Source organism: Oncorhynchus masou, chromosome 27 (genome assembly GCF_036934945.1).
Source record: "Oncorhynchus masou masou isolate Uvic2021 chromosome 27, UVic_Omas_1.1, whole genome shotgun sequence".
Lineage (NCBI taxonomy): Eukaryota > Metazoa > Chordata > Actinopteri > Salmoniformes > Salmonidae > Oncorhynchus > Oncorhynchus masou.
Window position 1 is genome coordinate 42,601,646 of NC_088238.1, and position 7,630 is coordinate 42,609,275.

Below are 7,630 nucleotides of genomic sequence, written 5' to 3' on the forward strand. Positions count from 1 at the left end.
TCTGCTCGGGGTCTTCTTCCTTTGGAGAGCGCAATAATGTATGTGTAGAGAATGTTGAGGATGGGCGTTCAAACAGGGGAAAGGGTCACATACGGACGGTGAGGCATAACGAACCAAGCGAGGCTTGACCGAGCCATTAACTGTGTGTAGCCTAGAAATCTTGTATGATTGTTCAGATAATCTTGGTGGCGATAGTTTTGCTTTGTCTTGACGGTGTGACAGTCATATGGACAATAATGTTGTGGCAGGGTGCACTTTAAAGAGGCTGTCACCAGCAACGTAATATCCGGTTTGCTCGTCTTTGATTGGTAAACAGACAGATCAGTCAGTGTACGTTCCAAGAAGTGTATAAGGCCGAAGAACCCTTCACTGTAAAAAAATAAATATATATATTATTTTTATTATTGAGTAACTGGTTCCACAGCCTTTTTTGTTTACTCAACACTTCGGTCCAATTGTTAACTGAACCTAAAAAAATATTTGGCCCAACTTTAGAAAATGTCGGCAAAAATTAAATAAACTTAAAATGTGTTTTCTCAAATTGTATCATATGTTCATTCAACTAGAAATTATAATTTGGGCATTACCTAAAAAAGGCTGTGGAACTAATTACACAAACACAGTGCTTTGACATACAATGTTTTCAATGTACATATTTGACACAAGTTAACAAAGGCCACATGATTACATTGTGCATATTCATTTATACAGTAATGAATATTAAACATGTTCTTAGCTGGATTTGAACTCAAAACCTCTTGGTTCACTCCAGTCTTCCTGCTATGCCATCATGTCTGTGTTAATTACTGATTTAATCTATATTGTTACATTTTGCACTTCAAAGTAATATGCTCCACCAGCACTGGACAACAATACAGAAACCCCCCAAATTGCTGAAATAAGTCAATCAAATCAACGAGAGAATAGTCAGATTAACTGAGAATTGACACGGACATGGTGGCAGCGCAGGAAGATCGGAATGGCATGAACTAAGAGTTCAAATCCCAGAAGAGGACATGTTAGATAATAGTTACTGGACAACATAATCATACATATCAAATATGTAAGTTGGAAACATTGTTTGTTAAAAGCACTGTGTGTGTAACTAGTTCCATACATTTACTTAGGTAAGATGCTCAAATAATAATTTACAGCTCAATGAACATATGAGACAAGTTGAGCAAACACAATTTTTTGACTGAATTTTTGCCTACGTTCGCTCAAGTTGAAGATGAATTTGGGCCAATTTGGGCCAACACAAAAGGTGAGTAAAAAAACAACTCTGAAACCAGCTACTGAATAATAATTAGTTGAAACAAGATTTTTATTTATTTATTAAGTTTAACAGTGTGCTTTTTATTCTAATAATACAATAAACAATGGAACACTATAGACATTTTTCCAAACGAGTTTAAACTTCAGTAAAAAAAATATATTACGAAACTACTCGAAGCCTGGAATAGTCAATGGATGCAATGAGTTCAGTAAACCACAGTAGGCAATTTTGCCATTATTTTGAGAGGAAAAATCATGAAATTCCCTTCTACAAATCTGGAATGTATGGAAGCTTGTTCCCGCCAACAAAAAAACCCAACGAGCTATGAGATAGTAAGTCAGAATAATGAGTCATACTTATGAGATAGTAAGCTGTTATTGTGATACGGTAAGTCATTATTATGAGATATGAAAGTCATAATTAATTATGAGATAGAAAGTCGGAATAATGAGAAACTATCTCATAATTATGACTTACATATCTCGTAATAACTTACCATCTCATAATAATCACTTAAGTATCTCATAATGAGATTTTTTTTTTTTTGGTGTCAGAAACGGGCTTCCATAGTATGGGCATTCAAAGAAAACAAAAAAATAGAGCATGCTTAGAGTTTAGGGAATATTTGATAGGCCAATTACAGACCAAGTTGGTGTATAATGCACATATCCTACTAATATACTAATAGGATAATAGCATAGCTAAAACGTCAATGATAAAACAGAAGTGGCCTATACACTCTTAGAAAAATGGGGTTCCAAAGGGTTCTTTGGCTGTCCCCATAGGAGAACCATTTTTGTTCCAGGTGGAAGTCTTTTGGGTTCCATGTAGAACCATCTGTGGAAAGGGTTCTACCTGTAACCCAAAAGGGTTCTACCTGTAACCCAAAAGGGTTCTACCTGGAACCAAAAAGGGTTATTCTATTGGGACAGTCGATGAACCCCTTTCGGTTCCAGATAGCATTTTTTTTTTCCGAAGAGTGTAGCCTAGGTTACATTTTGCTGTTCACTAGAAAACTTGCTTAAATCTATAGTCTACCAACACAGCCTAATTTCTGTAACAAAAATGCATCTATTTGGTTACACAACACATTTTGCACAACTCCTGGACAAGGCATTTGATGGTAATATATAATTTTGTCAACTAAAGAGTTCCAACTGAAAGTTGCAAGAGTGTATAAAAAAAGAGACTTCAATATTGAAAAGTAGAAATACTTTACTGGATGGCTTAATTTAAAGTTCATATTGTTATTGATTTCCAAACCGCAGGCCTATAGGCTATAATCACAGTTCTTCAGAAACACATTAACTTCGCTAAATTATTTAGCCTTGTTCCATCTGCCCATTAGGCCTAATATAATACAAAAACGTGAACTACCTCGCTCAAATTCACATTGAATAGCCATTGAAATTTCCCTATTGAAAAGGCTTTTAGTTAATTCGAGTTAATTGAATGCCTAAACCGTTGTTATGACTGCGCAGTAGGCCTAATTGTGGCTGTTGCTAATTGTAACTGGGAACAACTGCATGTGATTGTCTGTCTGTTGTAGGCCTACACAATTATAAAGCAAAAAACATCCACATTGTAAATGATTGGGATTACATAATAACAGTTTTGCCAGGTAGGAAGATGCTAATTATTAAAATTGCTCATTATTCGTTTCAGATGTTGTAATCTGTCAATGCGTTGAATGGACCTGACAATCAGATCCTCCACTCAGCAGCAAGACAAGAGACGACTGATTGCCACAACAGCTCTGTGTGAGGGAGTATAAACCACACGCACACATGCACAAAATGTGTTTTGGTTATAATCATATACACCCTTCCACAAGCGCAATCCCTCTTCCCCAGCCATCACACGTGAAGACCTATACAACTATTCAAAATGCACCACAAGTTTTCAAAATGTAAAATAGTATCACCAATTACCCATGGCCAATCATAGTTTTTCCCTTTCCATTTTCACTGCAAATAACGTCTTAAATTGAACATCCAATATTTTACCAGTCTTGTTGCTACAACTGCGAAAGTCTATGGTTTCCCATGGGACCATAATTGTTTCAATCACAGAATGATATCTGTTGTGCACTGTATTTTAAGTGGAGGGTGTTGGGTTAATATGATCTGGTAAACTGACTCTCCTTTCGTACTTTCCCCTGTGGGGATAAAGTTGAATTGAGTTGAATGCTTCAGTCTCTTTCCAGGCATCTAAACAGCATTATGAAGTCTGTTCCATTCCCCCTATAAGGCCTATTTCACACATCTGCCGAATCCTACTTATAGCTCGAAGAAAGTGTTCATCTTCAAATCTTCACACGCCATCAGTATAACTATTTCGTACAACTGTATTTCCCATAACTAATTACTGTTTTACAAAGTTCACAATGGTTTAGGCTACCAAAAGGTTATAGGTTGCACATACAAAAAAAAAGTTACAGGTAACGATACAGACTCTATAATGAATCGTTCGTTAGCCTATATAAACTTAATCTAGCAGACAAATGTTAGTTTATATAGTGTTTGTGCGTCTGATTCAACTCCCAGTGGGCATGGATTCTGTCAATCAATCCAGATTACTGCAATCTGTCGGTTCGCTCTGAACACGGACCCGTGTTCATATTCAACAGGCTTTACACCATCAAATCTTTAAAATAAGATTTTGCAAACAAGTTGTGTTGCGTTATAGGTTGTGTTGCGTTATAGGCTATGACAGGGGTTAGCCTCGAGCTATTTGAGTCAGATAGATGTATATATAAAATATAGCAATTTCGGTTGCATTCTCTGATACTGGTCCCCTGCCATGCTTGGAGTTTGTAAGGGTTTTTAAAACATAACATTGTTAAATGTTAACGATAATTCATTGCTATTTTGGGATTTACAGGGATTTCATTATTGTTATTAGTATAGTATCTGTAAAGATGTTTCTAAATTACTATCCACATTTGTTCCAGCATGCATTGAAGGTCATGACATTGGTTTTAGGCTACATTTTTGCTTAAAGTTTTACAGCTATATATTAATTTTCATACATCTTAATTGTCTTTACTAAAAAGGAACATATTTTCTTTAAAAAAAATATATTTATTAACTATCATATAGACTTATTCTTCAATTAAAATGTATGATGGTTGATTGGCATATCATTGATTGTCTCTGCAATTCTTCCAATGTGTTACATGTTTTAAAGTAGAATGGACATTGGAACTGAGGGGTTCTGAAGAGAGCGAGGGGAGGGGGGTGCACGGCAATTAGTGAAGACAGGTGTTCATCGTGGGTTTAGGCCTATGCACCAAGACCCGCAACTATAGCAACACAAGTACATGCAATACACGTTTATTGAAATGTGTTAACTCATTAACATACGCCTATACAAATACATATTATTTATATATATATATCATGATTTTGTTGTAGGATTTAGTTGGAGTCAACCTTAGCCTATATTTGCGCTTTGCTCTGTGGTTGATGTCAGATTCAACTCGTCAGAATAGAGATGAGAGTTTCGAACACTCGGTGGGTCTCGCCTATCACACCCAAATACAAGGCGGTAGAGCGAGACAATGCTCTCGGGTCATAATTCTATTCATTTCAGATATTTTAAAGAGAGAGAAGGGGTGAAAATTGAACATGAAACATATGACCCATGCTGTCACGTGTCAAACTATTTGTTTGGAGACGATTAGGTTTTAATATCCGATGTCCTGTTTCTGGAGCCAGAAGCCTGTAGTCTGGTGTCCCAACTGCATGAACCTCAACAGCGTCTGAATAGTGGAAACAATTGAGCCTACCTTTAGCCGACTGTTGAATTGTGTAGCCTATGCTTTGAATTAATGATTGCATTTTGCCTCATGGAACGGTAAAGCCAATCATTCATCAGTTAAATTCTAATCACGGATAAACTGAAATTATAAACGTTTTCTAAGATAACAGATTGAATATATTGTATTTACTAAATTTGCTTGCAATGTGTCTGTGGTGGTAAATCATAAAGACAATACTTTTGTTTTACTTGTTAAATCAAGGTTTATTTGGAAGGTAACATACTGTATCTTTTGTTACAGTAATTTGCAGGTGGTTGGCGACCGTTTACAGTGTAGGCAACTTCATTCTCAACTCATTTAGGCCCACATCTGCATGTCAAAGCATTAAAGTCGAATGGAAAGTTTGGTCTCCACCAAAAACTTTGATATGTAATGAAAGGAGAAATGTTTGGAACATTTTTAATTAACTGTATGTTTTATTTGGGAAGACGTATAGGCTACATAATATAGGTATATAGATGGTATATTCATTTTGATATCAGGTCACACGTCTTAATATTTATTTGTAACACAAATCACAATTTACAAGTGATGTATACAAAGTCATAATTTCGTATGCATAAAATAGCCATTATAACCGTAGCCAACAGGTGATATGTCTTTAGGCTTTAATTGATGCCTATACAGGCTAATGAATGAAGACGATGTAAATCCGTCCATTTTAGCACGGATTTGATGACTAAATGATTTCACAAACAACTGTCCACAAAACAAAATGAAACATTTTCGGTTGAGGGACCAACACCCGTTGTCCCTGCTCTGGTGAACGCTGTGATTTCAAAGCTCAGAATTTAGTTCAGGCTGTATCGAAATGGCGGTAGTCTTGTCTTGCGCGTTATGCCAGGTTACGGACAGAGTAACGCTAGCCAAAACGATGCACAGAAAATGTATTAGTTAAAATGTTCACATAGGCTCATATCTTTAATATTATCTAAAGAACAGACGTTCAAAGTAGGCTAATGAATATTGGAGGTTTGTAGTCCTTTCCATCTTGAATCCAAACGGTGAGTTTCATGTACTTCTAGATTTAGAGTGGATGCATTAGACCATGTAGCCTACTATACTGACCTACTCTACAATAAATTAATAAAATATGACTCCTAAAATAGTTTAATAGTAATGATAGCCTAATCAGAGGAAAAGTATGCAAACAATGATTGGTTTACTGCTTTGCCTGTACACTTTGAACAATCCAAAGTATTATAGCAGTGTAAGCTTGTTATTATCCCTACCATTTTGACATGGCAATCTGAATATTTAATTTAAATGACAAATGCCTTGCTTCTGGATCCTTCATTTTATTTCCATATAGTTATCATGCAAAGTGGGTAGTTTACTATGCACCAGAGGGGTGGGAAACTTCGTTGCCTAGGAGGCCTACAAGTTGGTTCAGTGATGTAGACCTACTATTGAAGCAGTGACTGAAATGTATGGAGTTGCGATCACCCTCTCAGTAACATGATAAATATGATAATTCCCAGAGAGAAAGGAGAACTGTTTAACAGTCTACACTTTCTAATGTGGTCATTTAAGTAGTTTGTTTAGTGTATCAGTGGTGCATCATGGGTCAATCATTTTGGCCAGTTGATCGTTTTCCAAAAGCTCTTTTTAATGTTGAGAGCTAGAGTTGTTCCCTGAAAACTAGTGCACACCATTCTACAAGGGAGATGCTATGTCCCTATTCTCTACCCTCCTCCCAAAGTAAATGTGCACTTGCACACTCCAAGTCATTGATTTAAGCATTGAATTGGTGTAAGCATTGTTTGGAGGGAGTTACCACACTTATTGTTAACTTACATCCATGACGGGAAGCGTGCAAGTGCATACTCCGAGAGAAGGGTGGAGAACCAGGACAAAGACTCTAGAGAGGTGTTGGCATTTCTTTCCCACCCGGTCACACTGGCCTCATGGTTGCTGGCTGGGAAGGAACAGGAACTAGGACCGAAATGAGAGACAGAGACAATGGAATTTTCTGTGGCCGTGTCAACTTAGTGGATTGACTGTGAACCGTGTGTGTGTGTGTGTGTGTGTGTGTGTGTTTGTGTGTGTGTGTGTGTGTTTGTGTGTGTGTGTGTCTCAACTAGGGTACTACTGGGTCATGTTTACATCCCCTCATCCAAATGAAGGGATTGTGAAGTTACGCATAAAACATGTTATGCATTTAAAACAAGTAAGTAAAGTCAATTTACATAAGGGGACTGGGTCATCTAAAGGAGACGGAATCGAGTCTTGTATCTTGGGTCTCACGGCTAGTTACGGTCATGACGGAACCAGAACACGAGAGCAGCCGTGAAGTACTGGTCAGGCTTTTATAGTGGAGGAACAAAGAACACACAGCCAACCTAGAGAGGTCTTGACCGTTTGTAAGATTTTAATCTGTGGTTACAAGCAGTAGGGAAAGTTGTGTCGTGATTGGGACTGAGACAGGGACACACAAGGATGTGTGAGGTAGAGGGAAATGGAGGTGAAGCAAGAGCGAAACAAAGGGGACTAGGAAAACGTGTGCGTCAGGGTAAGGGGGGGGGGCAATT